This window comes from Cygnus atratus, chromosome 6 (assembly GCF_013377495.2).
Source record: "Cygnus atratus isolate AKBS03 ecotype Queensland, Australia chromosome 6, CAtr_DNAZoo_HiC_assembly, whole genome shotgun sequence".
Taxonomy (NCBI): domain Eukaryota; kingdom Metazoa; phylum Chordata; class Aves; order Anseriformes; family Anatidae; genus Cygnus; species Cygnus atratus.
In genome coordinates this window covers 9,399,574-9,421,165 of record NC_066367.1, presented here as the reverse complement: position 1 = coordinate 9,421,165, position 21,592 = coordinate 9,399,574, and the positions used below count along the sequence as shown (strand labels likewise).

The 21,592-nt window shown below is 48.2% G+C and overlaps 1 long non-coding RNA gene across 9 annotated transcripts in view; it reads left to right on the top strand.

Moving 5' to 3' along the window:
• LOC118257852 (uncharacterized) overlaps positions 1-20,596 on the top strand; it is a 50,372-nt gene extending 29,776 nt beyond the window's left edge. For 4 of the 9 annotated variants that reach the window (XR_004781725.2, XR_004781722.2, XR_004781724.2 and 1 more), the window contains 5 exons: positions 5,259-5,410; positions 10,916-11,043; positions 12,568-12,807; positions 13,283-13,479; positions 17,285-20,596. This is a non-coding gene — a long non-coding RNA (uncharacterized LOC118257852). The other 5 variants (XR_004781718.2, XR_004781715.2, XR_007708485.1 and 2 more) reach the window with 4 other exon arrangements.
• The last annotated feature ends 996 nt before the right edge of the window (positions 20,597-21,592 follow it).

Below are 21,592 nucleotides of genomic sequence, written 5' to 3'. Positions count from 1 at the left end.
CAAGGGTTTGCCTTGGATTTTGTTTGCTCTCTGTAGATCTGACCCAAGGCCAGTGGAATGACTCTTGTTTTGGGATATGCACACTGTCCCTTTGAGGAATGTTTCAGAGGTTAGGAAGAGCTCACCTCCAGATGAGTACCAGGGTCCTGCTTCCCCGTGGAGCACGTGGGGTCCCACGGACCTCATCATCCCTGATACCTTAACGAGGTGCTCATAAGGACATTCAGTGTTGCTGCCAGGGGCTCCTAGTACAAATCACCCACCGCCTGCAAGGCAGCTGTGCATGATCATGCTGTTTTCCAACTGGCCGTCAACATCTGCTTTGTCAATGTATCGATATTTTTCTTAGACAATTCACTGATGAATTTCCACATGTGATTTTTATTTAATTTGCCTTGTTCTATCTAGGAACAAGCAAGTATGTTATAGCTTTCCAGAGAACAGAAACTGCGCTTGCCAACCCACCTGTGTTTTGCTCTTTTTGCAGAGATAAGGATGTATTCATTTCACTAGTGTGGGAGTACCTTTATAAAACTCTCCAGATTCATGTAATCTGGCGATTAAGAACCTACAGTAATTTAGCATTACCGCCTCTGTAGCAGTTATTAAATGTACCTGGATTACAACAGCATCCAGGGGCTTTAACTGACCCTGAGGCTGGACACTATACAGATAGAGCTGAAAAGAGCCCTTGCCTAGTATAATTGCATAAAATAGCAAAACAAGTTATTATTAATCCTCCTGTTTTACATCTCAGGGATTGAGGAATGGAGAGAGGAATTATTTTCCAAAGTTTGTGTGGAGACGAAGCTGTGAGTGCTGCTCCCTGGACTCCCACACCATAGCACCAGGACCCCCAGCAGGTGCCACTTGTTTCCCATTTGGTCTTGTTGATGCTTTCTCTAGATCCCAACCTGTTGTAGTGGGAAGCTCTGTAAAGCTCTTTTAGGAGCAAGTGCTCTGTCATGTTGTTTAAAGCTTGGCTTTCTCCTTGAGGAAACAGGAGTTTTCCTTTCACTCTTGAAACTTGTGGTGTCTTCAGCTGTTGCATTACAGGAGATCAATCAATATGATCCTGCATGAAATTTTCTCAACAGCTCCATCCCATCCAGGATTTGTATTTTCTGAAAGCTGTCCCAAGAGCGATGATGAATACGTACATCACTTTGGATTCGCTCAGAGTGAGCGGCATGCCAGAACTATTCCAGACAAGTCAAACGTGGGAGTAATAAAATGCTTAAACAGATTATTGTGGTTTGATGGTCCTGCTCAGGTAGAGGAGTGCATCTTTGCACCTCTTTTGCATGCATGACCTCTATTGCCATTAATCCAAAGGATGGCCAGACTTCACTGCCAGCAAACTTTTTTTTTTCTCCATCTGGATGGAACTGGGTGAAACAGCAAGGACTGGACAGTCTGATTGCAACACATGGGTAGGGGTTGCAATTCGTGGTATGCTGGAGCCGAGATCGGGTGCAGTGGAGTCTGGCTTGAGGCAGAGACTGTAGATGCACAACTCTGCTAATACTTTGAGACAGATTTATACATATGGTGATTGGAGACAAACTGCCCTGCAGCATGATTTGTTTGGGTTTGCAGATTTCGAAGTGCTCTAATTGCCTTTTAAACAGCTATTCCTTTATTTCAGGAAATCTGCCTCAGGCTTTCCCAGTTTAAATTCCAGATTTCCATGGAAATCCAGGAGTCTGGGAACATTGCAGGCTGATGTTTATGCTTTGTGGTGTGTTGGCTTTTTCTGTCAATGTTAGATGCTACATGTAAAGCAAATACTACAGAAAATACCAAAGTAAAGATCTTAGGGAAGGGTTCACCTTTAATCTTGTTTGCAAGATGGGAAACATAGTTTAAAACCCAAGCCTTTCATCATGTTGCAGTTACCCAGGCTTAGAATAAACAGTCTGAAGACAGCAGGATAGCATGCAGCTTGCCAGTGGTTTGCTTCATTCAAGTTTCACCTACCAAATGTTAGGGCTAGGCCAGCTCCATTCTTTATGTATTTTGTAGCATTCTGTGAGCTTTCTAGGAAAAAAAAAAAAGTTTCCCATTACAAGTTCTTGCAACCAAACAACCAAATATAGTTCTAACTCCTACACTAAGAGCACTTTTGATGTGCTGTTCAAAGCAAATCCATTGAAGCAGGATCCTGTTAATAAAACTCGGGAGACGCGAGAGGTCAAGTGACACGAGTAAATAGAGCTTTCTGTCTGCTTGGAGCTCCTATTCAAAGCCAAGAGGAATTTGTCCTGATGAAAAAGCTAGTTTTAAATATGGAGGTTGCTCTTTGAACCGGAAAGAACTACTTCATGCTTTTGGATTGCATAAAGACACGCATCCATGTTTTTCCAGTACTCCCAAATCTATCCAGGGAAAACTCCTATTTGTTATTTACTTTCCATCAAAAGAAACTCCAAACCAGCGTACTTAAACCTTTGGTGTTCTTTAGATTTGTAATGGCATTTTAGCAAGTCAGTAACAGAATCATTTGTAATGCGAGATGAGTTGTCACTGTTTACATTTATCACCTAATAAGAACTTATGGAATCATAGGATATCCTGAGTTGGAAGGGATCCATAAGGATCATCGAGTCCAACTCCTGGCACCAACTTAAATTAGTGTCAGACAAGGCATCAGTAATACACACTCCCCCATTTAGGCAGCAGGAAAACTCAGTGAATTTAAAAGAACCCAAGCTGGCAAAAACTTGCTTCTTCCTCAAGTCTGTCCATTTTCGCCTGATGGGGAGTACGTAGGTATCTCATGCAGCACCTGTGGATTCATAGCAGAGGTGAATATATCAGTCAATACATAAGTCCTAGCCTTTTTTTGTTGTTTCTGAGGTTCATGCATCACTTCTGAATGGAGTCCAAGGTATTTGATCTTCTCTGTAGGCTCATGATGAAGCCATATTTCCCTATAGATATGTGCAAGCTCAGCTTAATGAGTCTCACAGCTCTGTTATAGCTTCTAAACGGTTGTCTGCAATCATGTCATCAGCTTAAGCTACATCAAGCTTTTGTCAGGCAATTCTTGCAATAGTAGAACAATGCTAAATTGACCTCATTTACTGCCCTTAAAACTATTTCCACATAACTGAAATGCCCGAACAATTAGTGTTCAATGCGTCATATGCCTTTGGCTTGAACTCAGCCAGACTACAATGCTAATGGCTTTCATATGGCTTTATTTCCCCCCACCCTGGAAAGGAGAAAGGATAGCTTTGCATTTACATGCTAGGAATATTAACACTGATTAGATTTTGAGGGCAAAACTTCCCCCAGAATGAGGTGTGGTGCCAGGGCTAGCTGTTAATACAATCCAAGAATATCTGATGCTGTGCACTTGGTCCAGGGGTGGGAAGATTCAGGTTTGCTCAGCCTGTTGGACGTCTTCAAGCTGCTTTTGCAGAAGGACAGCGCTGCTTTCAGGGGCGAGGGCCAGCCAATGGGCACGTAACCTGGGGAAAGGGTCAAGTGGATAAAGATTTCCCTGAGTATATGCTGATTTTAGGATAATGTGTGTACAGGTGGAGGAGATCCAAGTTCTGGCTTGAACTGCATCAATAAACAATTTGGCATTTAATTGGTCAAAGAGAAACTTTGGAGGAAAAAGTTCTTGATTAAAAAGTGCTTGAAATCTTGTCCATTGATCTTTCAAAAAAAAAAAAAAAAGGACCAAAGTGTTCTGGATTTAATTAGATATTTAGTTTGCGAGGAGATTTTTCTATACTGTTGAAAGCTAGTTCCCTTGTTTAACATTAGGAGGATTTGTTTTCAACAAGAATCGTTTCACTACTAAACGTTAAACTCTTCATTGTAAAATGACCAAAGTAAAACATTTTGGCTTTATTGACATTTCTAGTGTTTTCCCAAGCAAAATAAATTTGATGAATTCTGCACAAATTCATTAATGACTTTGTTTGGCCCCCATGTGCAGTGTTGATGAGGAGCATGGGAATGAGATTGTGAGCCAACACACTCTTTTGTTCAAAGCTTTTATTTTCAATATTTCAGTTAGGTCCCCAGAGACATTCTGTGCCTGAACTTCTGAATTTTAGACTCCACATCTTCAATACACGCTTACTGTATCTCAGGAGAGAGATAACTTACATTGAGAGACAGAGGGCAGGGCGGTACTAGTCACTGCTGGCCCTGAAATGAATTCAGTGGGCAGGAGCCATTCCAGGGACAGAGACTAAGACCCAGCTGGACGTGTCCTTGGAGAAACATTTCTTCCCTACTCCCTACATGCTAACTGGCATAGAAAAGCTTCTGTGAGCGTTCTCCAAGCTCTGAAGACCCAGTGTTCCTGAAAATGAAGTCACTTGAGTCTGCCTGGAACGCACTGAATGTCTTCCTAGCTCAGTGTACATTTGTTTTCCATGTTCTTTGTGGAGTCGGGTTTGGGTTTGTCTTGCTTAGCCATAGGCATCTAGAAATGTGTTACTTTGCCTGAGCTTGTACATGCTGATAGAGCCATAGGAGGAGATGGTGCCTTCAGGAGGTGCATCCTGCTTGGCAGCCGTCTCCATCCACAGAGGTCAGATGTGCACTTTCTGATAGACGCCAGACTTGTAGACGTCTGGTTGTGTGATGATGAGGTCCATGCAACTTTCTCTGCAAGATATAGTGGAAACCCTCCCGTGCGTCTTTAGACCAGGTACTTTTCCACCTCCCTGTTTTATCAAATGATTAATAGTAATAAAATGTGGATATTTATCATTGAATTTCTGGTGTACAACTGAGATTCCAGTCCTTGTATTCCTCCAGCCAGAATCATTTTTAAAGAAAGTGTGGGCGGATGCTGCAGACACACACACACCTAGCTGCAGAGGAGGTTCTGGTGATTTGCAGAGGATTGCCCTGGACAGCAGCTGGCCAGGGCTATCTTTAGCTAAGGAACCTCTGTTTTTGAAATGTGCTGGATTTTTTTTGTTGTTGTTCTTTTTCCCGGAAAGACGTTCATGGTATCACTTTCATTTGCACATGGCCTGGTGCTTTCAGCTGACTTTCCACCCTCCCTTTTGCTTAACTGGGATAACTCCAGCAGGCAAAATACTTTGTCTGACAGAATGCTTATGCCCCAGATGTTTTATATGGGAGTCCTGTATGTGAGGTTCTCATCTGAAGGAGCTGTTGCCTGCCTTTTGGGAAGTCTGCCCTGTATACTGGGTAGCAGGCAGCCCACTGGGCTGGGTTCCCTGCTTCTGCCAGGTTTTCACCAGTTGTGTCTGTTCTAGTTTCAGATTGGTGCCAGCAATATTCACATCTCCCATAGCTGATAAGGACAGCTGCATGCAGGGGAAGCCATCTGTACCGAACAGCAATGACCTGTCCCATTTCCCTGTAATACACCACGTTGGGGGACTCGTTTGCTGCTGCTGTTACAGAGGTAAGAAAGCTAATTGCAGCTGAAAATTTCATTTCTGGTGGCACACCCAGCTCCATGGTTTGTTTATCCACCTCTTGTTGTTCGATAGCCCTGAGCTTCTTGTCAGAGTGAGGGCTGCCAGCAGCAATGGAGAGATGTGCTCATCTCTTTGCACAGATGCCTTCTCTGGCCACAAACCCAGAGGGCTCCTACAGCGCTTGCTGCTCCCTCTTGCTCCTGCCCATTCCTAACATCCAGAAGTGACCCTGCAGAAGCCACTTTCTGGTTTTTCAGTCCTCCAGCAAGGTTATCAAAACAAGACAGCTTTATCAAGAAAAAGCATGCATCACCAAATAAAAGCTGGAAGATTTGGCTTTGTTTGAAGGCCTTGGATCTCACTCAAATACCTCACCATGGGCACAGGCACTGTGTCAATCGTGTGGGCCATCAGCCTCGTAAAACGCGTATTGTGTGCGAGCTTTTGTGTGCCCTGAAACCTCAAACCCACTATTTCAGCGTAACCTGAACTTGTAATTTCTGGCTAGGGAGTCTGAATTAAGAGAAGCCTGTGGTATTCTTCAGGGATGGAAGGGAGCATTTTGGAAAACCTGAACTGGCCACAGCCTGCTGAACATCCAGGGAATAGCTGCTGACAGGAAGATAGCACATGGTGTGTGCTCTGTGGGGACTCGCTCCCTTCTTTCCTCTCCTTTGGCTCCGTGCCTTATGCTAGCAATTTCCATGGCTATCCTCCTGATGACGTTCCTGTCTCATTCCTCCCTCAGCTGTTGGACGTGGTCATCAGACTCACAGAGCAAAAATCCTGACCTGGTTTGGCTCAGGACCTAACTGGTCACTGTTCCCAACCCTCCCCACGAGCCCCTACACAGATTTCTGTGGCTGTGGACGCCTACAGCTCTTTGAGTCTCACAAGCAGTACTGAGAACCAGCTCCATCCACAGCTTCAAGGGGGCCTCCCTTTCCTCCAAGTGACTCACAGTCGACATCCACAGAGGCCCTTTCTTCCAGAAGGCACCCAAAGACACTGGACATGTTGCAAAAAAAGGCAAAAGTCATTTGGAAATTGCTGTAACATTGGGCTGAAATGTAAAAAAATTGCAAAGTGGGGTTTGCCTCCCCAGGGAAGAGGCTGGCTCAAATACATGTTCCTCCCACCTACCTTCAGACAGACTGAGTCATGCTGTGCAGCTGCTTCTCTCCCTCTGTTGGCTGCAGGGTCCTGCTTACCTAGCTCAGCGGGCATTTTAACTTCTAGAATCCTTGCAGGGTTCTTTATTATCATAATTTCTCTTTTCAGTGGAGTTTGGTGCAGTTGCTTAGCAAGTCAGTTGATGGTATTTCTGGATGCTCATGCGACACGTTGAACCATAGCCTCAGCTCAGCCTAACACAATGCACAGAGAGATAAAGAACATTGGGAGCTTGCTCCTTTTAGGCTCCTGATTTTAATAGTTAAGGATTGAAAGGAAATTGCCACTGCTGGGGTGGATGCACAGGGAATGAGCAACTACTGGTGGGCAGTGGACACCCCTAGTGCTGCTCTGATGGAAGCACAGGGAGAAGCTCCACAGGTCTGTGAAACTCCAGGCTTTGAAGTTTTCAGGTAATCTGCAAAAGCTCTCAATTATATCTGTGAGAAGTCCCAAAAGTGCAAATATTTTTATTTCTTGTGGGCCTCCTTACAATTGAGACAGGCTGAAGTGCCCCTGGTCCCTCTGTGTGGTGGTAGGAGCTTGCCCAGCCACCGAGCAGCTGGTTTGTGTTTTAATGTAACACAAGAATAGACTAAAGAGTGTAAAACTTATGGTTTTAAGGCAGGCAAAAATTGTTTGGGCATATGAGAAGGATGCTTGCAAATTTTGGTTAACGTTGTGTGTGTCTGAAGGCAGAGTTTGGATTTAAAGATCAGTTCTCTACAGTGCTGAGTGAGAGGAGGCTAATTTTAACAAAGCTATTTTTCCCATAGCATTTCATATTTCTGTGACTGCACATCCCTCTGTAGTCAAAGTACAGCCCTCACCGCAGTTATTACATCATGAACTTAATATCTCTCCCTGGGAAGCAAAACACTTTTTAGGAAAAAAAAAAAATAAAAAGGGGGGAGAAAAAGAAGGAAGTGTTCGAAGAAGTCCAGAAAGCCTCCGATTCCTCTAGGGTCCCCAGCTGTGCTGTGTTGTCCCAGCTGAGCTCCAGATATTTCCGCTCTGCACGTTAATGCATTCAAGGAGAAATCAAAGTGGCTGTCTTGAGCATGCTCTGGGCCTGGGGTGTATGTCCTACCTCGGAACAGCCCCGATCCCTGAGGTTGCAGTCCTTTAATCTTTCCTCCTTATGGGACTGGGACTGAGCACAAGCTTTCCAGAGCTCATTAGGGCTTTCTGCCTGTCAGTGTGTGAACCCATAGACAAATCTTCAGATGTTTCATGTTCCCTGTGGTCTGGAAGCCACATCCCCTGCCAGATCACTTTGGGTGATGCAGTGATTTTTTCCTTCCGTGGTAAGGGGAGGAAAAGCAGTGCTTCTCTTGTCACCATTGCGTGTCTTGTCACTGCTGCTCTCCAAAGGGATGCCTCCTTTGGAGGCCATTACTGGTGGGTGGCCAAGCACCGATGGCCTCGAGGCAGCCCTGGGTGGCAATCGATGCAGCACACCAAGAAGGGACTGCCGGATGCTTTGCCTTGTGATGTTGGTTCAGTCTAACGCCAGCTGAACCCAGCCCTGAGCATGAAGCCAGGGTTTGGTGAGTCATAAATGGAAACCCTTGCCACGGTCCCCTCATCCTCGTGTCCTTAAGGAATCTCTGCATGGGGTTGTCACCACGAGGCAAAGCAGAGCCTTGTGCCACAGCACCGCTGCTCTTGGGGCTGGCTCTGCAAGGTGGGAGCCTCCTCTCCAGCCTGGTGCCTGCATCCCTGCAGAAGCATTTCAAGGCAAAGCAGGAGAGTGATGAACTGAATGCCTGACAAAAATGATCTGGCTGCATCCTTGATAAAGATGCAAGGAGCTGGACTGGCCTTTACTGGTGGATTCATGCATGTGGTTTTCGTGGTTCATAAATCTCCGATTTCTGAGCTGCTGTGGCTGTCATGCAGACATCCCCCAGCCCTTGTGCCCTGTGCTGTCCCTCAGGCTTCAGCAGGATGGGGTTCATGTCCTTGCCAAAAGGCCCCTTCCCTCCAGGTTCCCTGTTCCCTCTGATTGCTTGCTTAGATGGTAAGTTTGGTAGCTGAGAAAAAAGCCATGTCACTCACCAGCTAATAAAGGGAAAACTGGAATGGCAGGCAAAAGCCATCACATGGAGTTATTTTTTTGGAAGCCTACCCTACATTTGTATGTATTCTACGTTTCTATGAATGCTCAGATATAGGATGTCCTCACGTGGATTTTCCTCCAGCAACTTTAAGACATTCTTTCCATTGACTTCAGTGGCAAGAGCTCAATTGAAGGCAAAGAAACAAAGCAGTTTGGGGAAAAAATGAAGCGAAAAGCGATAAAATGTAGTATTACTTGTGTAGGATTGCATTTCTTGGAATCTGAGTGATTTTTATCGTCAGCTACAAGACTGCCAGCATTTAGGCTATTGCTTCATGATTCTGCTTTGAAAATACTGCAATTCAGTGGAAATAGCTGAAAGCCAACAACTGCAGAAGCATTAACACTAAGAGCAGCTGACAACAAGGGAAGAAGAACTGCTTGAGAAGGGCAATAGTCATGTTGTTCGGGGTTCAAGAAATACAGGCTTTATCCCTGGTTTTGCCAGGGACTTTCTGAATGATTTTTGGTGTATGTTGATTGACCTCAAGGGTTAAGATGGGCTGTGACATGACCTGAACCACAGCAGGGGTTCATTTCTCTGGAACAGCCCTGAAACTAGTTCAGGTTCCTCATCCAAAGTGAAGCCTTTCCCCAAAGGATTTGTGTTTCCTTCCAGGCTTGCTTCTACTTACAGGCAATAGGAAGAGAAAGGTGGTTTTGAGAGCACATGGATTTGGGAATAGAAAATTATGGTGGTGTTTTGATGAGCTTCTTGTGCTCTGCTGAGCTCCAAACTCACAGTAGAGGTAGGGCTAAGGACTGAGTGAGAAGAGCCAGATTTGTACCTGGTAGCTCAAGTGCTGGATTTAGGCATGAGATGGACGGCAACTACAGGGTAATGCTGTTAGGTGTCATTATAAGGTGAATGCTGAGGATCTGTGTGGCCCTGCTTTTTTCTTCTCCTTCCCATGCCTAATTCCCATATTCCAGATGGGGAGAAACATACCTTGCTAATTTCTTTTCTTTATTTAGGCCAATGGAAAGGGCAAAGGTAATATAATGGGTCTTAGCCTTAATACCCTTCTAACCCTGGTTCCAAGGCTACAGGACGCAATTGCGTAGCTGGAGAAGGAGGTCCTGGAGCTTTGCCCCAGCATACTCTGTTCAGTAAGCCCCATCACACGTTCAGTAGCTTTTAGGCTATTTCAACAAGCTGTCCTCCAAGCAGCCACCACCAAGTGTGAAGGAGTTGGGGAGATTTGCTGATAATTCGATGTACTGCGAGGAGTAGAATGTGTCATGAAAGGGCTCCAAAAAAAAAAAGTGAAATAACGGCTCATTTCCTAAAATGGAAATATCCCAGTATGTTTCTCATGGCAGAGGACTGCTGTCGGGGGCAAGATCAGCAAGCAGTGCCCCTCACCACCACTGGCCTGTGTGGTGCTCAGGGGAAGGAGGAAAGCACTTCTTGTCATACATCTGACACATAGCAGGGGACTTTGCACCTTATAAAATTCCCTTAATTTAGCTGTAACTTGCAATAAACAAACTTCAGCCTACATAGTGTATCTGTCCTGTAAAGAAGCTACTGTTTTCTGGCATGCAACCTCAGGCCATTAGTCTCACTGCTCACGTTGCTCCAATCCTCCCTGGGGCTTAACAAATGCTTCGGGCACGTTGTTAGCACAACAAATTAAAGTGGGAACTTGGGAACTGTAATACTGAGAGTTTATTTGCACAGTTTAGCAGCATAGACTCTTCTTCAACCATGGAGCACAGGCATGGGTCCCTCCCTGCAATGTAGGGAAGATGGTGGCAGTAGAGGAAAACCAAAAAACCAAATACACCATGGGACTCTTCAGCACGGGATGGCCCAACATGGCCAGAGCGGCAGCTCAGAGCTGCTTCCATAGTAGCTGACCTCCCTCTCTCCGTGAGATCCCAAGATCTCAGGTATTTTTGGTTTTATTTTTAACCACTCTCACCATTTTTAGCCCTGCCCTGAGGCTTTGGGCAACCTGACCCACGCAAAGCCTGGCAGGCTGTCTTGCCCACAGCTGTCTCAGTCTTGCCAGAGCCTGTGGACAGCATTTATCCCGGTGTTACTTCCACTGTATCCGAGCATTTTTATCCATTTAAGGACTAAGGGCTTGAATTGCATGTCCTTATGAAATTCCCCATAATTTAGCCCCTTGACCTATGCAAGCTTTTATTTTATAGTTCTTTTCTCTGAATTCATTCCACCATTTAGGCTTTGCCCAGACCTTCATTTCTCCAGAAGTTTCTTTCTCCCAAAAGTTCCTTGACAGTGCCTGACCACCCGATGTCTCAGCTTGCTTGAGGAGTTGGACAAAGCTCATCTCTTTTAGGACATATCAGGTGAAGTTCCAGTGGCTGCTTGTGCTGTCTACCTAAGCATGGCTTTTCATATTTATTTGTCACCCCAGCTCTCAGCCCAGCCCTGGCTTGCTTTGTGCTACCCAGTGCTTACGTTCCTTGGAGTCTTTTCAAATAAGGTCTTGTGTCTTCGCAAAACCAACCAGTTCATGGCATGGCTTATTGGGAAATATAAATTCAGAGGTGGCAATCGTGGCTTATTGGGAAGCACGAATTCCTGTTGCATCTTAGAGGTGGCAGTCATCTTGCTGAAGGTCTCAGCTGAGTCCTCACCCTCATCCTGCTGATTTCAGAATGAAATCTAGCACCAGCACAACCAAAACTATACAACCTACAATCAGTAGGAAGCACGTGGCCACTTTGACATCGTAGTTCCATATATTTTAAGATCACGGATCACGAACAGGGAAATTTGTTCCAGAAAAAAAAAATCACTGGAGCCATTTGTTCACATCCGACCCTGGTTACTGAGGTTAGTCTGTGGATTAACACGTGCGTGCATCGCTAGGTGTAGGCACGCACACACACATCACCTCAAGCCAGGGTGGTTCTCCTGCAGAAAAAAAGGGGTGAAGTCTTGCCCTGATTCATGCAATGGGCATTTGCAGACGTGTCTCCCAGCACAGTGTCCTGGCCAAGCTGGGCACGGAGCCGGAGGGCGGAGGAGCGAGGCTTAGTGCTGGGAGGCTGAATTTCGGCTGTCCGTGCTCCATGGCAGACCTGGCTCAAAAAATCTCAGCAGCTAAACTGCAATTTCTGCCTTAAAAGCCAGGGAAGCATCTGATGGGGTTTGCTTTTGCTTTGCTTTCTTCCTCTTTTCTTTCAGGAGTAGGAAAAGTGAGAGTGAAGCCAGAGCAGTCACTGGGGTTATGGAGCTGCCTGGTTTTACTAAAGTCACAGGTTCCGCCCCAAAGTCCCAGCTCGCTGGGGCTCGGGGAGTATCCAGTCCTCTGTGGGAAGGATCCATGGGAAAGCTCCAGCAGGCACCCCCTAAAAACCCACTGGAATAAGTGATGGTGGCTGTGAGGAAAGACAATTCTGGTATTTTCTTAAGAAACCCTAACTTTTAAGGTAACAGCAAGAGTTTCCCGAGTTTTGACTCATCTTTTTTGGACGGGCTGCGGCCAGAGGTGGAAGCTTGGCTTCCCATGGGGTGGCTACGAGGTCCCTGGCGGAGGCTACTGCAGCAGGGAGAGCACAGCTCCCACGTGCTTGGGAAATCCTTGATAGCACGAACTTCTTCAAAGTCCTTGGGCTCACCTTGCGGGTTTTTGGCTTTTTTTTTCCCTTATTTGCTTGTTGGCCTGAAAGCTTATTTTTTTTGGAACTGGATGTTCCCTTACAGAGACGATATCCGCGTGGCTAATTCCCACTCGTTGGACACCCTTCCTGGGGCAAATTCCCCCCTTTTTCTGTGCCTCTCCAGCTCATTAGCTCCGGGCTGGGATTTAGGCCATCGGCTAGCTTTGAATTTGGTTGTTTTCTTTTTTGTCCTCCTTGGCACAGGAGGGACACAGGCCATGACTAAACTTTTCTGGTTCTGGTGCCAGCACAATCATGTGAGAGGTTCAGAGGCTGAAGAAAATGCTTCGGAATCGCATCTGAAAAAGGAGATTTTGCAGCTTTTTGTACATCGGGTTGCAGATGAAGAGGAGGCAGAAGTCAGACAACGGCGATTCCTCCTCAGCAAGGCACAAACAACATCAAGCATTTTCCAGCCTGGTGCATCTCTGGTAGCAGCCAGAAGTAGGTACCCTATAGCAGAGGAATGGCAGGGTGAGGAAGGAGTTGACAAAACCCAAATAAACCTGGGACCTGCTCTCGGGAGCTCCTGGGTTAGGGTTTTCTGGGACATTTATGGGAAATGGGTCCCTGCTTGCAGAGATCAGTATCATCTTGCCCTTGTTGCTCACAAGCCCTGAGCACATGCAGGAGGAGGCAGCCAGCACCCACCGCTGCTTCCCTCATCCTGCTTCCCCTAACAAGGCTGTTTGTGGCCTTGGGCATCGTTTCACCCACATTAATTGTTTCCCTTCTCCATGCCAGGATGGGAACAGGGGCACAAGGGATGTGTGGTGCATGCGGGCAGCCCTGGGCTCTGGCCCAGTGCCCATGTCAGTGCTCTCTGCCTCCCCTTCATGTTTTCCTACAAACCGATGTGAGGCTTGTAAAACTGCCGTCCCTTCCATGTTAACCCAGCTCACACCTCTGCTTCTTCCAGGGGCTTGGCTCCAGTGGAGCTCAGAGCTGCAGGAAGCTCCCCAGCTTTGAGGAAAAAAAAAAAAAAAAGAAAAAAGGGCAAATGGGGCTGGTCCTCTGGCCTTGCAACGGGCAGGATGTTCCTGTGCATGGGTCCGTGATGGCAGCCCCCACCTCACCTGTCCCAGGCTTGTGAGACTGGAAGTATTTGGCCAAAATGTAAGTATGTAAATGGAAGAAAAAATTATCTTTTTGTTCTTTTTGTTTGTTTGTTTCCCTCCCCTCAGGTCTAAGCGGAGGTGCAGAGCCATGTGGAGGGTGGGTAATTGGGGTTTTGGACACGAAGCATCACAGGTGGTGTCCTGGCCAGCCATGTGCTTAGATCAGCCTGGACCTGGAAATGTTCCTGCTCCTTGCTGGCTCCTTTTGTCCCCCTCTGCCCCCCTCCACCACCTGCACGAGCTGGGTTTGGGGACCCTGGAGCGGGTAGGAAAGGGAAGCAAACCCAAAAAACACATGAGCACCCTTGTTATCATCCTCACCTGATGAAACAAACTGTTAAAAGCCCCAAATGAAAGACATCTCCGGGATGGAGGCTTGCAGCCAACTCATAAATCAAAAGTGCACCTAACTTTTTCCCTCCTGGCTGTGCCAGCTCTGTTTGGCTTGGCAGCCTGTCCTCATTTTCAGGGCATTAAGGAACCAAATTAAATAATTGAGAACCTTTTCCTTTGCTAGCGTTGTCCTTTGGCCTGCCACCAGGCTCGTTGAGGATGGACTGCTGGGCTTTGCCTGCTTTTTATCCGCATCCACACTGGGGAAGAGCTCAGGATGGTCGCTGCCACCCATCTCAGCAGCCCCTCTCCTCTGCCTGTGGTCGGGCTGCACTTTCTGGTTTCCACTTTGAGCACTGATTTGCAAGGCTGAGCACGGCAAGTTGTTGCCATAAATCAGCCTGCCTGGGCTGTAGGGAAAATTCACCTCCATATCACTTCCGTTCTGTTCTAATTTGTCGTTCTCCTGCCCCTGTGATAAGCAGTGGATGCAGGCTTTTATTCTTCTTCTTTTTTTTTTTTAATTATTTTTTTTTCATAGAAAATTTGGTGTTCATCCCAAGGGGTCAGGGAGGGACAATTCCCCTTTTCAGCCCCAAATTGGTTGCACTGATCCAGAAGCAGGACAGGGAGGATTTTTCCAGAGCATCTCAGCGGCGCGACCGCCAGGAACATTGGGCTCTCGCTCCTGGCTTTTGTTTGCTTCAAAATATCGCTCGGATGTTTCTGCTGAAAAAACGGGGGGAAATGGGCCAAACAACGAAGGTTTTGGGGACGCGTTTTCAACCCAGCCCTGCACTGCTGGGAGGTGGAGGGCAGGGGGAGAGCAGGTTGGAGAGAGGCAGAAAGGCAGAGATGAGGAGTTTGATGAGAGGGTTTGGAGGCTGCGAGGGCCAGGCTGGGTATTTTGGGGCTGCTCTCTAGCAAATCTTTAGTGGCAGTGACTATTTTAACATTCTGTAACATAAAAAACTGTCAGTGCTGCTTTCCAGCTCAATGTCCCCCTCTCCACGCTGCTGCACCAAAGCAAGCAGGACCCTGGGAGGGGGCTGAAGCATGCTGTGCTGAGCAGGTACAAAAATTGCTATTAAATGACTTTAATTCCCCTTAAATAACTTTATATTTCACCCCACATGGCCTCGGCAATGATGAAGGTCTGAGCTGACAGCGGTGGGTTTCTCCAAGCCTAGCTTGCAAGGAGCCGTGGCGATGCTTTCTGAGAAACCGGTGTAAATGAAGGAAGGGAAAAAAATAATAATTGAGGAAATTACTCGAAATTCTGCCTGGGATCGCCTGGTAGCTATCCTCCAGCCTCTGGAAAACGTCGCTGCGTGGCTGCAGTGGGCTCGGCGGCTGGGCTGCTGCGGGCGGGTGAAGGCAGGAAGAAAAATGACCCCGTGTCGATCTTACAAACAGCTTCCCGAAAGCAGCCTGCGGCCAGGAATGCTGCTGGATGCAATCCCTTGAAGAGAAAGGAGGAGAAAGTCCAGCATAACGTATTTTTGTCTTTCTGAAGGATAAAACATCCGAGCCTGAGGCTGCCCTGGAAAAGGTGCAGCTTGGGGGCATTGCTGGGGTGCCAGACAGGGAGGATCTCACACCCCGTGATTTATGGTGGGGCTGAACCCCCCTGGGGCTGCGAGGAGGTTTCCTGACATTTGCAGACCCAAAAAAGGTCCCCCAGGATGCTGGCCTCAGAAGAAGGGGTCATAAAATATTTTCTGTTTCAAGCAGATCTCCTCCTCCTCTTCCCTCCCCAGCCACAATGGTGCTTGGCTCTGCTCCTCACCATCCCGTGCCCAAAACCAGCCTCCTGCAGCCGAAACCTGGTTGGCATCGGTGGCCTTTAACTGTTGCCTCGTGCCCTCTGAGCCCAGGTGAGTGGCTGTGGCGTGGGTCAACCCTGCTCAACCACTGCTAAAATAGCAAATATATATAAATATAACTGCTAATATAGCAGCAACCTGTGGCACTCCTATAGGGCTGCACGGGAGTCAGGGAGCTGAATCCCGGGGGTCCTGGCCCCCAGGGCAGTCCAGGTGTTTGGGGATGGGGAGATCTCAGTGCCTTAAGATGCTGCGCTGGAAATTAGTGCTGAATTCTCTTCTGATCCCTAGCAAAGTTGCTAAAACGGGACCAAAAAAGCCATAATCCATCCTGGCTCTGGGACAGCGGCAGTACGGGTGGGATGGGTTTTGTTCCCAGTCCCCACCGTGCCCACACCGGTTCCCGGTCCTGAATAGCACCACGATAATTTCTTGAGGTTCTCCCAACCCCGGGGACATCCGAGCTCAAAAATAAACCCGCAGCAGAGGCGGGGGAGCAGGGAAAGGGCAGCCGACCCCTCTGGCAAAGCTTTGCGGTCACCAGCTGAGGGTGCCTCCAAAAAGGATGCCAAGGGAGGAAGGAAGGGCTAATTACTGCTAATTGCATTGCACTGCGGCTCGTCTGTCGAGGAAGGGCCCTTCCCCAGGGAAAAGGGGGCTCCCTGTCCTCAGCAGCCCCAGGGGCTATGCGGGATGGGGCTCTCCTCCTCCTACCCCACAGAGTAAGCTCACAGGTGGGCTTTGTCCTGGTGGACCCCAAAGCTGGTGCTATTTGCACGGTTTGCCAGGTCTGACCAAATTCCCCTTCATCTCCACCAAATCTTAGAGCAAGACAATAATCAGGGGGAGCACCAGACAGACCCCAAAAGCACCTTCCCAGGAGCTAGAAACGCCCCTGCATGGTGCAGGGTTTACCCAGCTCGGTGACCTCCCCACCTATCCCCTCCATAAGACTCTGTAGAGCCATCCAGGGTTGTCCTCAAGCATCTTTTTTTTTTTTTTCCCTTTTTCAGCCCTCCTTTCCCCCCTCTCTCCCTCCTCCGCCAGGCTGGCGGCGCCCCAGCCATGAGCTCACGCCGCTCGCCGCTGGATCCCGGATCTGCGTGGGAGGCAGCAGGACAGCAAAAAAAATGAGTGCAGAAAAAAAATGAAATAAATGAAGCTCTGTGCAGCTCCCGTAGGGTTTTTTCTTAGGGGGGCAATAACCACAATAATGGGGGGCGAGGAGCTGGGTCCCGTTTTGGGAGGACCACCGAGGTCCGAGCCATGGCACGGGTCCAGGGGTCTGCAGGAGGTGCAGAGCATCTTGCAGGAGCAGGTCTGCGGGAGGGACAGGTGGTACATTTTAATCATAATTTTGTTTTATTTTATTTTTTTTTCTCCCCTTTTACAGCTCCCCAGGTATGGCAACTTGGTGTTATTCCTGCAGGGGATGCGATCAATGATAAATTTGGGGTCACGGTGTCTCCCTTGGCAAAACCACCTGAAGGCACGTGCAAGTGGAAAGAAGTGCGGGGGGGCTCTGATTTTCACCTCTCCCTCCTACAGCCTCCCAGCACCAGGCACTGCACCTTTTCCTGCTTGCTGCTGTTTTAAAAGTGACCCCTTCATTTTTCTAGCATCCTTCTTTTTTTTTTTTTTCAGGAAAAACCGTGCAAAGAGACATCAGGACCTTTGAGACAAAATGGAAATGTGCCGCTTGTTTTTGGAGCAGAGGCCGAACACAGGGGACATCCCAATGCAAAAGGGTGCAAAATACTCCAGGAAAAGCCCCCCCCATGTCATCCCAAGGTGCTGGGGGTGCTTTGGTGCAAATATAATGACTGATGGAGCCTTATTTGTGCTCCGTGCTCTCCGGAGCCTCCCCTTGGCACTCAACAGGAGCTGCTGCAGAACGCAGCTCGGGCACCGTGGCCTCGATTCCCCAGCTCCTCCAAGCCCACCGAGGGCTGCTGTCGGCATTCCCAGGGCTTCCCAGCTGGGAAATAGCAGCCATCTCCGCGGAGAGCCTGATGTCACAAGATTTTTCAGCCTGATTTCCAGAGCAGCGGTCTGGATGCACTTCAAACCTCTGACTGCTTTTTCCAACCAGCGTTGTTGCTTGGGATTTTTGGGGGATTTTTTTTTTTTTTTTTCCGGGCTCTCCCTTCTCCAGGTCTCAGCCTGTGAGCGTAGCTGCTGATTGAGCAATCGGCGTCTGTTCCTTAGACACGTCGCCATGGAAATTCCTGAGATTGCTGGTGGGGACCGACACAAAATTAGCCTGGGCTGGGGAGGAGGAAGAGGAGGAGGAGGTTGAGGAGGAGTAGGAGGCAGCCGCTTGGGAGATGGGTTTGCTGCAGGAGCAAATCCTTTCTGCTCGTCCTCTCCAGGAGCAGCCACTTCCAGGCGCTGGCTGTCAAGAAGATTTGCAAGGGGCTGTTCTTCTCCCCTCTCCTTTTTACGTGACCACCGGCACCAGCCGGCCCCGCAGAGGAACACAGCTTGCGCGGGGCTGACCAGGACACAGCGCGCTCTTTTGCAATCAGCTTGGCTCTGGATTGCAAGCAAAAATGCCTTTTTTTTTTTTTTCCCCCCCAAAAAAAATTAAAAAAGGAGCTGTTCCAGTGGCTGCCTGTCACAATGGGAAGAGGGGTGGGAATGAGGTGCCGTTCTCAGTGTGCTTCTTCCTAACCCAATGATGCTGAAATTCTTCCCTCCCGCTTTCAGGATGAAGCCATGCCAGGCACTCGGGGGCTCATTTCGCTCTCCCCAGCAGCAGATGCTTTTGTGCTTGGCGGCTGAACCCAAAAATCCACCTTGGCCTGCTGGGAAGTGGGAAGAAAGAGGCTGTTTGGTGAGGACGCCCTGACTTGTCCTGCTTCAGGGAGCATCCTCCCTTGGGAAACGCTCGCTGGGAGAATTAGCACGGGTTTCATTTTTTTCCTCTACCATGAGTTGCACTTCGTCGATGTTACACCACTGCGGAGCGAGATGTAGCTCCTCTATGGTCCACTGAAGGGTTTTTTTGAGTTAATACCTGCATTTTTCGGTTCCCCTTTGGGCTATATGCTGCTTTTAGGCCCATATGGATGCCTACAACCTGCTCTGCATCTGGGTTTTCAGGTGGAAAGAAGGGGTGCTCCTAAGGGAGCACCCTGACGGCCACAAAAAAAACACGGAAAGCAATAAAAGCATATGGGGAGCTGGGTCTGCACATCCTCAGGGGCTTTTCCAAGCTCGTTTTTCACTTCCAGCAGTTTTGGAAGTAAGAAAATAAGGCAGCGAGCATGGCACCGCCACGGGTTAGTGGGGAACATCAGGCTCACTGCAGTGAACCTGATCAGTTCTCCCTGTCTGCAGAATTAATCACTGCTGGAAAGCTGGACAAATATTTTCAAAATAACAAAAAGCTGCCTTCCTGCCTAACAACCTTTTTCAGGCCTTTCAGATTTCTACATCCACTTCAGTTCATTGACCATGCTCAAAATCTTCAGGTTCTGTACATCGGCTATGTAATATACATTAATTACATACAAATTAAATGATTCCTGCCTTGTTTTCAAGCGTGATAACGCCTTTGGCCTTTGCCTTTCTACAGTGGAGCCCTTCACATCTTGGACAAGGACCCCAGCAGCACACTGGGGTGATTTCACCTCACAAGCCTTTGGGATAGAAAGGGGATTTTGGGGTTTTCCTGCATTTTTCCCTGCTGGAGAAGGGAGTTGCAGCTCACCCAAGGGTGCGGGTGGCCTCTGGGAGCCAGGCGTGAGCTCTGGCATCTTCCACCTGCTGAAGCAGGTTTGGAGGTTGTTTTTTTGGGCAGGTTTGAGAGCTGGGTGCTATTCCCAGGTACTTCCCTGACCAAGAACTGAGCTAGGAGGGTGCACACCTCTGGCACAGACCACTTGAGTTGGTGTGGTCCCCCTTTGGCTCACCCATCCCAAAAGCTTTTCAGCACGGGTGTCCCAAAATCTCCCCTTCCCTGGGATGGTGAAACACCCAAGCCTTGTTTAAAAACATAGGTGGCATCCCCAAAGCTTCAGTCCCTCCATCTGCCCTTCCAGCCCCTCTTTCCAGGAGGCCAAAGGGGTGACCATGTGTGAGGCTTCAGACCCAAATCCTCAGGGTTACATCTCTGTGACAGCGGGATTTTGCAGAGCAAGGCGGTGAGGTCACGGCAGCCGGCCGTGCTTTTATTTCAGCGGGGTCTCTATAGCAGCCAGCGACAAAACAAAACATATATTCCTCCAAAGCAGAGTTTCCTGGCTGGTGGCGCTCATTTTTCTTTATGAGCTGACTTTGGAAGAGAGCGGAGTGGCAGCTCATGGAAACTGGGATGTCTTTCTCTCCCCTGTCTGCTCCTCCGTCCCGGCAGATAAAGGTTAGACATCTGTTTCGGATCTGCTTTAACCGAAGGACAGACCCGCTCCTGCCATCCCATAAATCATCCAGAGTGCAGGCCTTGCTAATTGCTGGGGCTCTTTGTCCCAAGATGTCCAGCGTAGCCGTGGGCAGGCAGGCAGTGCCCAGCCTGCTGCCTCCTGCCTTTCCCTAGCAGTCCCTGAATGCTCTGAAGCTGGACATCACCCACACGGGTGAGGGACTGGGGACTCCCACGTGCCCAAATCTCACTTGGGTACAGCCCCAATTTTCAGGAGCACCCTGGGTGAAAAGACACACCTTTCCCTAAAACCTTGACCTCAGAATTATGCTTACAGCATAAGGCATTGCTTCAAGCGTGGCATTCCTGGAAAACCCACGGAGATATGTATCTGTACATTTAGGTTATTTTAGATTGGCTTCTTGTACCGATGCAATAAACTTAATACCGGCTAATAAAACATTTCAGAGCCACTTTGCCTCCCCTTGTAAAGGTTTCCCAAGATGGAGATAATTAAATGCAAAACTACGGCATTAAGAAAACCCAACCAAGCACTCGAAAGCTGGTGCTTTCCCACATTTAAGGGTCTGGCTGCAAAGCTTAACTCTGCTCCATATCCTCCTCTCCATTTTTACGGTACCGCCAGCACCATAAAGGATTATGTCTCGGCCCTGGTGTTGAATCCTGTGGTTTTCACCAGCAGACTCGTAGCTCGCTCGCATCCAAGGGCAGCATGGGGATCCATTTTGGGGGAATTATTTAGACAAAGCTCTGCAGGGCTGACATGTGCCATGTTGACCGTGTGTTGGAGACCTGCACCAAGTCTCAGTGAGGTTAAGACCGAGCAGGTTGGAGCAGGTCGGGTATGCCAAGTCACCTCTCCACTGACAGTGAGCGTTTTTACGAGATGTCCTGGCAATTAGTGGAAGAAGCGATGCAGCTGTTGATGCAGTGAAAGACAGTTTATAGGGAGTGATAATACCTTTTATTAGGCTCCAGGAAGCAGGATTTTTGGCACACAAGTCCTGTTCTGAGCCGCAGCTGAGGGTGTGAGAGCATCAGCCCCGCCACAGGGCACGTCCTCCAGGGGCTCACCGGGGCTCTGCGCCCCCTGGGACGGACCTGAGCTTCCCAAGGTGCAGAGGCTCCGCTTCCAGTGGGGCTTTTATTTCAGCTTATGGGGAAATGCTGGCTTTGAGACCAGCTTTTAGTTCTTTGCTGTCTCATTATAAAGCAGGTGTTGAAGATTGATGCTGTACCTCTTAAAACAAAGGCGTAGGCATCATCAGATGGTGCACAAGACCTCTGATATTAAGGGTAGAAGCCTGTCCTTTGACCCTAGTAAGCAAAAAACTGGGAAATAAATGGCTTCTCAGGCTTTTAATTTTGATGCAGATTTAGATGAGGTGTCCTGCTTAAAGGATGGTGTCCCTGGACTGCAGCATCCTTTGCCTCACACATCCATCCCTTGAGTTCCTCAACATGGTGTATACTGTGTTTGCTGTAGGATGCTGCAAAGCAATGGTTTCACCTAGGGCAGCTTGTACAAGAACACCTTAATTAGGATTGAGCTTGTAAGGAAGGGAAAA